We start from the raw sequence: 14,908 nt of genomic DNA on the forward strand, positions 1-14,908 counted from the left end.
TCCGGCTGCAAAAGAAGAAAGAGAAATCGTTTGATGAAAACAAGATGTTAATCTTTGAGACATGGAGGTAACCATATATCCTTTGTATTTGATGGCATGAGTAGTTTGATAAAAACAATATGGCGTAATATTCTTCTCTCAAGCACAAGGTGACTGCTTCATTTCAGATCAGCGTGTGTAAGGTGCAGTTTTAATAGCACAGAGACAGCGAGACAGCGAGAGAGCGACAGCGAGAGAGCGAGAGACAGAGAGACAGAGAGACAGAGAGACAGAGAGACAGAGAGCGAGAGACAGAGAGACAGAGAGACAGAGAGACAGAGAGACAGAGAGACAGAGACAGAGAGACAGAGAGACAGAGAGACAGAGAGACAGAGAGACAGAGAGAGACAGAGAGAGAGACAGAGAGAGAGAGAGAGAGACAGATGGACAGATAACAGGTCATGAAATAATAAAAAGGCTGTTGCCTCTATCCCAAAACAACACTGCCCTAAGACAAACCAACACTGCCCTAAGACAACACAGCACTGCCCTAAGACAAACCAACACTGCCCTAAGACAACACAGCACTGCCCTAAGACAACACAGCACTGCCCTAAGACAAACCAACACTGCCCTAAGACAAAACAGCACTGCCCTAAGACAAAACAGCACTGCCCTAAGACAAACCAACACTGCCATAAGACAAACCAACACTGCCCTAAGACAAAACAGCACTGCCCTAAGACAACACAGCACTGCCATAAGACAAACCAACACTGCCCTAAGACAAAACAGCACTGACCTAAGACAACACAGCACTGCCCTAAGACAAACCAACACTGCCCTAAGACAAACCAACACTGCCCTAAGACAAACCAACACTGCCCTAAGACAACACAACACTGCCCTAAGACAACACAGCACTGCCCTAAGACAAACCAACACTGCCCTAAGACAAACCAACACTGCCCTAAGACAAAACAACACTGCCCTAAGACAAAACAACACTGCCCTAAGACAACACAGCACTGCCCTAAGACAACACAGCACTGCCCTAAGACAACACAACACTGCCCTAAGACAAAACAGCACTGCCCTAAGACAACACAGCACTGCCCTAAGACAACACAGCACTGCCCTAAGACAAACCAACACTGCCCTAAGACAACACAGCACTGCCCTAAGACAAACCAACACTGCCCTAAGACAAAACAACACTGCCCTAAGACAACACAGCACTGCCCTAAGACAACACAACACCTTCCTAAGCCACCACAACACCACACTAAGACAACACAGCACAAAACTAAGACAACACAGCATGGCCTTAAGACAACACAGCATGGCCTTAAGACAACACAACATGGCCCTAAGACAACACAGCATGGCCTTAAGACAACACAGCATGGCCTTAAGACAACACAACATGGCCCTAAGACAACACAGCATGGCCCTAAGACAAAACAGCACAGCCTTAAGACAACGCAGCACTGCCCTAAGACAAAACAGCACTGCCCTAAGACAAACCAACACTGCCCTAAGACAACACAGCACTGCCCTAAGACAAACCAACACTGCCCTAAGACAACACAGCACTGCCCTAAGACAACACAGCACTGCCCTAAGACAACACAGCACTGCCTTAAGACAAACCAACACTGCCCTAAGACAAACCAACACTGCCCTAAGACAAAACAGCACTGCCCTAAGACAAAACAGCACTGCCCTAAGACAAACCAACACTGCCCTAAGACAACACAGCACTGCCCTAAGACAACACAGCACTGCCCTAAGACAAACCAACACTGCCCTAAGACAAACCAACACTGCCCTAAGACAAACCAACACTGCCCTAAGACAAAACAGCACTGCCCTAAGACAAAACAGCACTGCCCTAAGACAAAACAGCACTGCCCTAAGACAACACAGCACTGCCCTAAGACAACACAACACTGCCCTAAGACAACACAGCACTGCCCTAAGACAAACCAACACTGCCCTAAGACAAACCAACACTGCCCTAAGACAAACCAACACTGCCCTAAGACAAAACAGCACTGCCCTAAGACAACATTTAAAGCCCTATTCAGACGGGATACATTTCACAGCTCAGGTAATCTAATTATGTGCACGAGCACAAATCACCACATCCATAACTTTAGTCCCGTCTGAATCTGCCATGTCAGTCATTTTTTAATATCACAGCCCTAAAAACCTACTGTTTTTCCGCTCCAAGGTCCTCTGATAATATCGAGTGAGAATCGTCATCCCTGTGTTCTGAGTTTAACAGGTGCTGCACCCAGATTGGTTAAGAACATTGGAACAAATGTTGAACGGTTTGTTTTGTCAAATAACCTAGTGCCATACTTCTCTTTTAAAAGATGAAGTGGACGATTCTGAGCCAATGAATTGATACATTTGCCAGATCCGTCTGGTAAGTTAACTTCTTGGGGATATAGGGGGTGCTGTTTCGCATTAGCATAATTTGCTCTACAGATTAAACTGCCTAGTACTCAATTCTTGCTCGTACAATATGCATATTATTGTTATTATTGGATAGAAAACACTCTCTAGTTTCTATAGCCGTTTGAATTATGTCTCTGAGTGGAACAGAACTCATTCTACAGCACTTTTCCTGATATGGAGTGAGATTTCAGAAATCTTGGCCTCTGGTCCCAGGTCAGTTTTAATGTCCTGTAAATGCTATGAGGATACAAACACTGCCCACGCCTTCCTCTAGATGTCAGTAAGTGGTGACAATTTGAATGGAGTCGATTGCGCAATCAGGGCCTGTATAAAAGGCCAAAGACCGGATGTACCGTTCTTTTGCTCCCTGCGCCTGACGCACGATGGACGTCGGACCTGCTCTCTTTCCAAGCTGTTGTTTAGCCAGTAATATATCGCCGGTCATGTTTTTACTCGTTATAGGTGTTAAAAACATCATAAGGTAGTTAATTTAAACCGTTTTATAGCAATTTATATCCGTTTAGTGCGATTTTGAGGCATTGCTTTGTGATGCACTTTGAAGCGCCGGGCACGTTTCGGGGTCCCGGTCGAACGTTAGTGGGCATTTCGACGGACAAGAGGACATCTTTCGACCAAAAGAAGATTAGACCCAAGAAAGGATACATTGCCCAAGATTCTGATGGAAGATCACCTCATAGTAAGAAATATTTAAGATGATAAATCGTTGTTCTGTCGAAAAATTTTAAACGCATATTCCGCCATTTTTTTTGGTATAGCTTCGCTTGGCGAACCCTGTATTGCACAGTAAGGATAATTTTAGAAATGTAATTCAGCGATTGCATTAAGAACTAATTTGTCTTTCGATTGCTGTCCACCCTATATTTTTTAGTAAAGTTTACGATTAGTTATTCATTACGCCAGATCACTGTCCAAAATGGCGCCCGACATTTTCAGGCTAGTTTTGCTAGTATTGTCATTGTATAACCACGTTTTTTTGTGGCTAAATATGCACATTTTCGAACAAACTCTATATGTATGTTGTAATATGATGTTACAGGAGTGTCATCGGAAGAATTCTGAGAAGGTTAGTGAAAAAATTAATATATTTTGGCGATGATTACGTTATCGCTCTCTTTGGCTTGAATCAATGCTCGGGTAACGTTTGCACATGTGGTATGCTAATATAACGATTTATTGTGTTTTCGCTGTAAAACACTTAGAACATCTGAAATATTGTCTGAATTCACAAGATCTGTGTCTTTCCATTGCTGTGAGCTGTGTATTTTTAAGAAATGTTTTATGATTAGTAATTAGGTAATACACGTTGCTCTCTGTATTTATTCTAATCGAGTTGTGATGGTGGGTGCAATTGTAAACTATGATTTCTACCTGAAATATGCACATTTTTCTAACAAAACCTATCCTATACAATAAATATGTTATCAGACTGTCATCTGATGAGGTTTTTTCTTGGTTAGTGGCTATCAATATCTTTATTTGGCCGAATTGGTGATAGCACCTGATGGAGTAAGAAACTGATGGAGTTAGAAAAGTGGTGTCTTTTGCTAACGTGGTTAGCTAATAGATTTACATATTTTGTCTTCCCTGTAAAACATTTTAAAAATCTGAAATGGTGGCTTTATTCACAAGATCTGTATCTTTCATTTGGTGTCTTGGACTTGTGATTTAATGATATTTAGATGCTACTATTTAATTGTGACGCTATGCTAGCGATGCTAATCAGTGGGGGGGTGGTTGGGGGTGCTTGTCAAGTGGGACGCTAGCGTCCCGCGACCCCAGAGAGGTTAATGTCTGCAGGTTACAGTCCATTCTTCTTATTGTTATGCATTATTATTATTATTATTATTATTATTATTATTATTATTATTATTTTGACTTTCTCCAAACTGAAGGCCATTAGCCCAATTTTAGGCAATCCCTAGACATTTGAAATATCTTCGCGACCTAGAAGAGCCTCAAGGCTTCCGTCATAACGGTCAATTGTGAATAAGGAAAACAATTATTAGAGGCAGTTCGGTACAACTGATCCCGTCCGAATCATCCACCGGAAAAACGGACATGCTGGGGTAAGAATTACATAACTGACGTTCTATAGTAACAATAGTCCCGTGTGAAGAGAGCCTAAGACAACAGAGCAAGGCCATTTCACATCCTGCTAGCCTGCAGAAGTGCATGATGGGATTGGCCTGAGCCCAGGCCCTGACGGTGATGGTTTTGCCAGCACTTGTGTGTGTGTGTGTGTATGTATATGTATATGTATATGTATATGTATATGTATATGTGTGTGTGTGTGTGTGTGTATATGTATATGTATATGTATATGTATATGTATATGTGTGTGTGTGTGTGTGTGTGTGTGTGTGTGTGTGTGTGTGTGTGTGTGTGCGTGCGTGCGTGCGTGCGTGCGTGCGTGCGTGCGTGCGTGCGTGTGTGAAATAACTGGGGTGACACGCTATACCCAATCTTCTCTCATCTAATAGGCTTGTTAGGAGGAAGTCTGTTTTTAGAAGAATATTGTTCATGACAGATTTCTGAAACACAACTGATGTCAGACAATAAACTGAATCATCTGAATGTGTGACTGTACTCCAACAAACTGTCTAAGAACGGGTTTGGAGATGTCTGAATGTGTGACTGTACTCCAACAAACTGTCTAAGAACGGGTTTGGAGATGTCTGAATGTGTGACTGTACTCCAATAATCTGTCTAAGAACGGGTTTGGAGATGTCTGAATGTGTGACTGTACTCCAATAATCTGTCTAAGAACGGGTTAGGAGATGTCTTCTATTGGAATGATATGATACTGTTCACTGACTGAGCGAGTAATGTCCGTAATACCCTTCATCATGCTAAGATAAGAGAGTTAGCTAGATAACTCCAGTCTGAGTTATGCAGACGGGGATGAAGTGCATTATCAATAATTAAGTATAGAGTGACTGTGTGACTGTGTGACTGTGTGACTGTGTGACTGTGTGACTGTGTGACTCCTGACATCAGAATCATAGAGGGGGATTTACCGAGAAATTGGAAGAACTCTCATACGACGGCAGGAAATATTTTGAAGATCCACTTTAAGTTAAAAGAGAAAACAAATGAGACTACGTCAGCATGAGTTAATGGATTTATTAACTTTTTTTCCAATTAGTGTAAACACACTTTGGCTGAATGACAGCAAGTTGATTTAGCATTTAATCACTGACCTAGACACGATACTGAAGCTTTTAAGACAATTAAAAAGCAGAAAAGTACCTTCCTTTGTGTATACTGATGAGCCTGAGGTTTTGTCCCATAATGCGTTCCAGGTACATGCATACATGAATAATGTGGCGGAAAGTTTCAAGAAGGAGAAGATGGCCTGAAACACTAACAGCTTCATAAAATACATTTTCTTTTCAGAGCAAAGACGCGTGCACCTGTAATTAAGTAATGTGGCTTTAAGTCTACTAATAGGGATTATCATAGAAACCTGACAGGCATTCAGATGGGAGACAGCTCTCTGAAATATGAATTAGAATTTCCATAAACTGATGCATAGAGTGGATAATGGCATTCTAAGAATTGTTTCACTTCTTTTTGAAAGGACAATAGGCAAGCTGACTACACCAGCCAGGTCAGTAATCGACGTCCGTCCATGCCTGAGGACGTTGGGAGAAGAAGTGGAAAGCGGCCTCTAGGGGTAACAGTGACACTAAGGGTAACTGTTACATTCAATTAGGCTTCTGTTTTGCTCCGGTGTCGTGGAAGGGGATGGTGGATGGGCGTAAGCATCTACCTCTGATTCCAAATTTGATGTTTGGAACAACTTCTAAATGATATTTTTGAGAAACATGGATGAACATCTAGTTCTGACGTGAGACTATAAGAGCTGATAGCAGCACCCATCATGGCCCAATACAACATCTGATAAAAAAACATGGCATCCGATTCCAATAAAACAACCATAGTTTGCTTCTCTGTTGAAGTCCCTAATTGTTTACCTACGTCTCAACATCACCTTCATCCAATGGTAAACAGTGTGCCTGGATCTAACAGCATGTCCTTGGGAAATAGGGACCATTGAAGAGAACAATTGACGTAGTTTTGCTTAAGAGTGTACCATGAAGAGGTAATTCAAAATATACTATCATGCAACTAGAAAGCTGGTTTGTTGAGTACCTACGTTAATTACGGAAAACAACCAAAAATGACAAAGAAAATCAGAACTCAGAAATCAGAAATGGTAAAAATATAGCCATAAGAATATCAGTAGTCAGAACCGTGTCTATATGAAGGTCTAGAAAATACCTTCAGGCTACGGGAAGTGAGATGACACCACTCAGCAGGGAAGGGCAGAGGCGAGGGGATGTATGTCTGACGTTTCCCAGACTCCTCCCATTTCCTCAGAACCTCCTAAGAAACGTTCTCCTTTCCTGGAACTCAAACACCACAATACGGAGTGCGGTGGATCGACCCCCCTTAGACTGGTTGGAATCATATTCCCTATTTCTCAGAAGTAAGGTGTCAATAATAACTCAAGCACGCACACACATACAGTACACACGCACGCACACACACACACACACACACACACACACACACACACACACACACACACACACACACACACACACACACACACACACACACACACACACACACACACACACACACACACTCACGCACACACACACACACACACACACACACTCACACACACGCACACACTCACACACACGCACGCACGCACGCGCACACGCACGCACACACGCACGCACACACACACACTCACGCACACACTCACACACACACTCACACACACTCACACACACACACACACTCACACACACACACACACTCACACACACACTCACACACACACACACACACACACGCACGCACGCACGCACGCACGCGCACACGCACACTCACACACACGCTTGCGAGGGGTAGCACGTCTGTGCTGGTTTGCTTTGATCTATTCTAAACACTGCTCATGTCATATACAACATCACAACAGAACACACATACACACTGCCATCATATGTATACACACATACTGTAAATGTTCACTTCCCTCCACGGACACATACATACACACATACTGTAAATGTTCACTTCCCTCCACGGACACATACATACACACATACTGTAAATGTTCACTTCCCTCCACGGACACATATATACACATATGTGTGCTAGGGCACATACACACACACACACACACACCAAAAATACAGACTTTCCACACACACACAATCCCTGATCTCATACAGTCTCTAAAATGGAAAGCTTTAAGCAGTTCAACCCCCCCCCCCCCCGTGGGATGATCTTGAGAGAGGGGCAAAGATATTCTGAAAGTTGAGGGTTTTGACATCTATCAGCTGAGCAATTGGATTCCACTTCTCCTTAGATAAGAGACAGATTGGAGTGGGAGTTTAAAGTGAAGACAGAAAGAGAGAGTGCCTGACGATGGAGCAACAATCCTCCATCTTCCCCTAACCTTCACAAAGCCAGACATTTTGAATTTACTAGCGGTTAGCACGATTACATTAATAAGACTGATGCATGGAAATTAGGCCACTTAATTAGATATAAACACAGCAAAAATAACAGGGAAACTGAGCGCGATGCCAAATCAGAGCGTTAGCAACCATGTCCCCCACAGTACGGTAATGTTACCTTCTGTTTCTCCCAGAGCGTTAGCTCCATGTCCCCCACAGTACGGTAATGTTACCTTCTGTTTCTCCCAGAGCGTTAGCTCCATGTCCCCCACAGTACGGTAATGTTACCTTCTGTTTCTCCCAGAGCGTTAGCTCCATGTCCCCCACAGTACGGTAATGTTACCTTCTGTTTCTCCCAGAGCGTTAGCTCCATGTCCCCCACAGTACGGTAATGTTACCTTCTGTTTCTCCCAGAGCGTTAGCTCCATGTCCCCCACAGTACGGTAATGTTACCTTCTGTTTCTCCCAGAGCGTTAGCTCCATGTCCCCCACAGTACGGTAATGTTACCTTCTGTTTCTCCCAGAGCGTTAGCTCCATGTCCCCCACAGTACGGTAATGTTACCTTCTGTTTCTCCCAGAGCGTTAGCTCCATGTCCCCCACAGTACGGTAATGTTACCTTCTGTTTCTCCCAGAGCGTTAGCTCCATGTCCCCCACAGTACGGTAATGTTACCTTCTGTTTCTCCCAGAGCGTTAGCTCCATGTCCCCCACAGTACGGTAATGTTACCTTCTGTTTCTCCCAGAGCGTTAGCTCCATGTCCCCCACAGTACGGTAATGTTACCTTCTGTTTCTCCCAGAGCGTTAGCTCCATGTCCCCCACAGTACGGTAATGTTACCTTCTGTTTCTCCCAGAGCGTTAGCTCCATGTCCCCCACAGTACGGTAATGTTACCTTCTGTTTCTCCCAGAGCGTTAGCTCCATGTCCCCCACAGTACGGTAATGTTACCTTCTGTTTCTCCCAGAGCGTTAGCTCCATGTCCCCCACAGTACGGTAATGTTACCTTCTGTTTCTCCCAGAGCGTTAGCTCCATGTCCCCCACAGTACGGTAATGTTACCTTCTGTTTCTCCCAGAGCGTTAGCTCCATGTCCCCCACAGTACGGTAATGTTACCTTCTGTTTCTCCCAGAGCGTTAGCTCCATGTCCCCCACAGTATGATTGTATTAACCCACTGTTTCTCCCAGAGCGTTAGCTCCATGTCCCCCACAGTATGATTGTATTAACCCACTGTTTCTCCCAGAGCGTTAGCTCCATGTCCCCCACAGTATGATTGTATTAACCCACTGTTTCTCCCAGAGCGTTAGCTCCATGTCCCCCACAGTACGGTAATGTTACCTTCTGTTTCTCCCAGAGCGTTAGCTCCATGTCCCCCACAGTACGGTAATGTTACCTTCTGTTTCTCCCAGAGCGTTAGCTCCATGTCCCCCACAGTACGGTAATGTTACCTTCTGTTTCTCCCAGAGCGTTAGCTCCATGTCCCCCACAGTACGGTAATGTTACCTTCTGTTTCTCCCAGAGCGTTAGCTCCATGTCCCCCACAGTACGGTAATGTTACCTTCTGTTTCTCCCAGAGCGTTAGCTCATGTCCCCCACAGTACGGTAATGTTACCTTTCTGTTTCTCCCAGAGCGTTAGCTCCATGTCCCCCACAGTACGGTAATGTTACCTTCTGTTTCTCCCAGAGCGTTAGCTCCATGTCCCCCACAGTATGATTGTATTAACCCACTGTTTCTCCCAGAGCGTTAGCTCCATGTCCCCCACAGTACGTAATGTTACCTTCTGTTTCTCCCAGAGCGTTAGCTCCATGTCCCCACAGTACGGTAATGTTACCTTCTGTTCTCCCAGAGCGTTAGCTCCATGTCCCCAACAGTATGATTGTATTAACCCACTGTTTCTCCCAGAGCGTTAGCTCATGTCCCCCACAGTACGGTAATGTTACCTTCTGTTTCTCCAGAGCGTTAGCTCCATGTCCCCCACAATACGGTAATGTTACCTTCTGTTTCTCCCAGAGCGTTAGCTCCAGTCCCCCACAGTACGGTAATGTTACCTTCTGTTCTCCCAGAGCGTTAGCTCCATGTCCCCCACAGTACGGTAATGTTACCTTCTGTTTCTCCCAGAGCGTTAGCTCCATGTCCCCCACAGTACGGTAATGTTACCTTCTGTTTCTCCCAGAGCGTTAGCTCCATGTCCCCCACAGTACGGTAATGTTACCTTCTGTTTCTCCCAGAGCGTTAGCTCCATGTCCCCCACAGTACGGTAATGTTACCTTCTGTTTCTCCCAGAGCGTTAGCTCCATGTCCCCCACAGTACGGTAATGTTACCTTCTGTTTCTCCCAGAGCGTTAGCTCCATGTCCCCCACAGTACGGTAATGTTACCTTCTGTTTCTCCCAGAGCGTTAGCTCCATGTCCCCCACAGTACGGTAATGTTACCTTCTGTTTCTCCCAGAGCGTTAGCTCCATGTCCCCCACAGTACGGTAATGTTACCTTCTGTTTCTCCCAGAGCGTTAGCTCCATGTCCCCCACAGTACGGTAATGTTACCTTCTGTTTCTCCCAGAGCGTTAGCTCCATGTCCCCCACAGTATGATTGTATTAACCCACTGTTTCTCCCAGATGAATCAATTCCAATTCCTTGGAACTCAGCTTGGAAACGTCTCCATAGCAGACTTGTGGTCAATTCCATTTCAATTTCCATCAGTGGAATTTAACATGGAGTTATCTATTGGACTGCATGTGATTCTGGAGTTGAAGTGAAGAGTCCTCTCGGTGGGTTGATACCACTATGACCAAACAGCAGAGGAACCTTCCCGTCCAATAGGTGGGTTGATACCACTATGACTAAACAGCAGAGGAACCTTCCCGTCCAATAGGTGGGTTGATACCACTATGACTAAACAGCAGAGGAACCTTCCCGTCCCATAGGTGGGTTGATACCACTATGACTAAACAGCAGAGGAACCTTCCCGTCCAATAGGTGGGTTGATAGTACTATGACTAAACAGCAGAGGAACCTTCCCGTCCAATAGGTGGGTTGATACCACTATGACCAAACAGCAGAGGAACCTTCCCGTCCAATAGGTGGGTTGATACCACTATGACCAAACAGCAGAGGAACCTTCCCGTCCAATAGGTGGGTTGATACCACTATGACTAAACAGCAGAGGAACCTTCCCGTCCAATAGATGGGTTGATACCACTATGACCAAACAGCAGAGGAACCTTCCCGTCCAATAGGTGGGTTGATACCACTATGACTAAACAGCAGAGGAACCTTCCCGTCCAATAGGTGGGTTGATACCACTATGACCAAACAGCAGAGGAACCTTCCCGTCCAATAGGTGGGTTGATACCACTATGACTAAACAGCAGAGGAACCTTCCCGTCCAATAGGTGGGTTGATACCACTATGACTAAACAGCAGAGGAACCTTCCCATCCAATAGGTGGGTTGATACCACTATGACTAAACAGCAGAGGAACCTTCCCGTCCAATAGGTGGGTTGATACCACTATGACTAAACAGCAGAGGAACCTTCCCGTCCAATAGGTGGGTTGATACCACTATGATCAAACAGCAGAGGAACCTTCCCGTCCAATAGGTGGGTTGATACCACTATGACTAAACAGCAGAGGAACCTTCCCGTCCAATAGTTGGGTTGATACCACTATCACTAAACAGCAGAGGAACCTTCAATTCCAATAGGTGGGTTGATACCACTATGACTAAACAGCAGAGGAACCTTCCCGTCCAATAGGTGGGTTGATACCACTATGACTAAACAGCAGAGGAACGTTCCCGTCCAATAGGTGGGTTGATACCACTATGACTAAACAGCAGAGGAACCTTCCCGTCCAATAGGTGGGTTGATACCACTATGACTAAACAGCAGAGGAACCTTCCCGTCCAATAGGTGGGTTGATACCACTATGACTAAACAGCAGAGGAACCTTCCGGTCCAATAAGGGGGGTTGATACCACTATGACCAAACAGCAGAGGAACCTTCCCGTCCAATAGGTGGATTGATACCACTATGACCAAACAGCAGAGGAACCTTCCCGTCCAATAGGTGGGTTGATACCACTATGACTAAACAGCAGAGGAACCTTCCCGTCCAATAGGTGGGTTGATACCACTATGACCAAACAGCAGAGGAACCTTCCCGTCCAATAGGTGGGTTGATACCACTATGACTAAACAGCAGAGGAACCTTCCCGTCCAAAAGGTGGGTTGATACCACTATGACTAAACAGCAGAGGAACCTTCCCGTCCAATAGGTGGGTTGAAACCACTATGACCAAACAGCAGAGGAACCTTCCCGTCCAATAGGTGGGTTGATACCACTATGACTAAACAGCAGAGGGACCTTCCCGTCCAATAGGTGGGTTGATACCACTATGACCAAACAGCAGAGGAACCTTCCCGTCCAATAGGTGGGTTGATACCACTATGACCAAACAGCAGAGGAATCTTCCCGTCCAATAGGTGGGTTGATACCACTATGACTAAACAGCAGAGGAACCTTCCCGTCCAATAGGTGGGTTGATACCACTATGACTAAACAGCAGAGGAACCTTCCCGTCCAATAGGTGGATTGATACCACTATGACCAAACAGCAGAGGAACCTTCCCGTCCAATAGGTGGGTTGATACCACTATGACTAAACAGCAGAGGAACCTTCCCGTCCAATAGGTGGGTTGATACCACTATGACTAAACAGCAGAGGAACCTTCCCGTCCAATAGGTGGGTTGATACCACTATGACTAAACAGCAGAGGAACCTTCCCGTCCAATAGGTGGGTTGATACCACTATGACTAAACAGCAGAGGAACCTTCCCGTCCAATAGGTGGGTTGATACCACTATGACTAAACAGCAGAGGAACCTTCCCGTCCAATAGGTGGGTTGATACCACTATGACTAAACAGCAGAGGAACCTTCCCGTCCAATAGGTGGGTTGATACCACTATGACTAAACAGCAGAGGAACCTTCCCGTCCAATAGGTGGGTTGATACCACTATGACTAAACAGCAGAGGAACCTTCCCGTCCCATAGGTGGGTTGATACCACTATGACTAAACAGCAGAGGAACCTTCCCGTCCCATAGGTGGGTTGATACCACTATGACTAAACAGCAGAGGAACCTTCCCGTCCAATAGGTGGGTTGATACCACTACGACCAAACAGCAGAGGAACCTGCCCGTCCAATAGGTGGGTTGATACCACTATGACCAAACAGCAGAGGAACCTTCCCGTCCAATAGGTGGGTTGATACCACTATGACTAAACAGCAGAGGAACCTTCCCGTCCAATAGGTGGGTTGATACCACTATGACTAAACAGCAGAGGAACCTTCCCGTCCAATAGGTGGGTTGATACCACTATGACCAAACAGCAGAGGAACCTTCCCGTCCAATAGGTGGATTGATACCACTATGACCAAACAGCAGAGGAACCTTCCCGTCCAATAGGTGGGTTGATACCACTATGACTAAACAGCAGAGGAACCTTCCCGTCCAATAGGTGGGTTGATACCACTATGACCAAACAGCAGAGGAACCTTCCCGTCCAATAGGTGGGTTGATACCACTATGACTAAACAGCAGAGGAACCTTCCCGTCCAAAAGGTGGGTTGATACCACTATGACTAAACAGCAGAGGAACCTTCCCGTCCAATAGGTGGGTTGATACCACTATGACCAAACAGCAGAGGAACCTTCCCGTCCAATAGGTGGGTTGATACCACTATGACCAAACAGCAGAGGAACCTTCCCGTCCAATAGGTGGGTTGATACCACTATGACCAAACAGCAGAGGAATCTTCCCGTCCAATAGGTGGGTTGATACCACTATGACTAAACAGCAGAGGAACCTTCCCGTCCAATAGGTGGGTTGATACCACTATGACTAAACAGCAGAGGAACCTTCCCGTCCAATAGGTGGATTGATACCACTATGACCAAACAGCAGAGGAACCTTCCCGTCCAATAGGTGGGTTGATACCACTATGACTAAACAGCAGAGGAACCTTCCCGTCCAATAGGTGGGTTGATACCACTATGACTAAACAGCAGAGGAACCTTCCCGTCCAATAGGTGGGTTGATACCACTATGACTAAACAGCAGAGGAACCTTCCCGTCCAGTAGGTGGGTTGATACCACTATGACTAAACAGCAGAGGAACCTTCCCGTCCAATAGGTGGGTTGATACCACTATGACTAAACAGCAGAGGAACCTTCCCGTCCAATAGGTGGGTTGATACCACTATGACCAAAAAGCAGAGGAACCTTCCCATCCAATAGGTGGGTTGATACCACTATGACTAAACAGCAGAGGAACCTTCCCGTCCAATAAGTGGGTTGATACCACTATGACTAAACAGCAGAGGAACCTTCCCGTCCAATAGGTGGGTTGATACCACTATGACTAAACAGCAGAGGAACCTTCCCGTCCAATAAGTGGGTTGATACCACTATGACTAAACAGCAGAGGAACCTTCCCGTCCAATAGGTGGGTTGATACCACTATGACCAAACAGCAGAGGAACCTTCCCGTCCAATAGGTGGGTTGATACCACTATGACTAAACAGCAGAGGGACCTTCCCGTCCAATAGGTGGGTTGATACCACTATGACCAAACAGCAGAGGAACCTTCCCGTCCAATAGGTGGGTTGATACCACTATGACCAAACAGCAGAGGAATCTTCCCGTCCAATAGGTGGGTTGATACCACTATGACTAAACAGCAGAGGAACCTTCCCGTCCAATAGGTGGGTTGATACCACTATGACTAAACAGCAGAGGAATCTTCCCGTCCAATAGGTGGATTGATACCACTATGACCAAACAGCAGAGGAACCTTCCCGTCCAATAGGTGGGTTGATACCACTATGACTAAACAGCAGAGGAACCTTCCCGTCCAATAGGTGGGTTGATACCACTATGACTAAACAGCAGAGGA

At 45.6% G+C, this 14,908-nt stretch overlaps 1 protein-coding gene across 1 annotated transcript in view; it reads right to left on the bottom strand.

Annotated features, from left to right (window-relative positions):
• The window catches only part of LOC120023001 (neurexin-3a-like), a 734,438-nt gene that overhangs the window by 191,621 nt on the left and 527,909 nt on the right, over positions 1–14,908 (bottom strand). The window lies entirely within an intron of this gene.

Source organism: Salvelinus namaycush, chromosome 28, assembly GCF_016432855.1.
Source record: "Salvelinus namaycush isolate Seneca chromosome 28, SaNama_1.0, whole genome shotgun sequence".
NCBI lineage: Eukaryota > Metazoa > Chordata > Actinopteri > Salmoniformes > Salmonidae > Salvelinus > Salvelinus namaycush.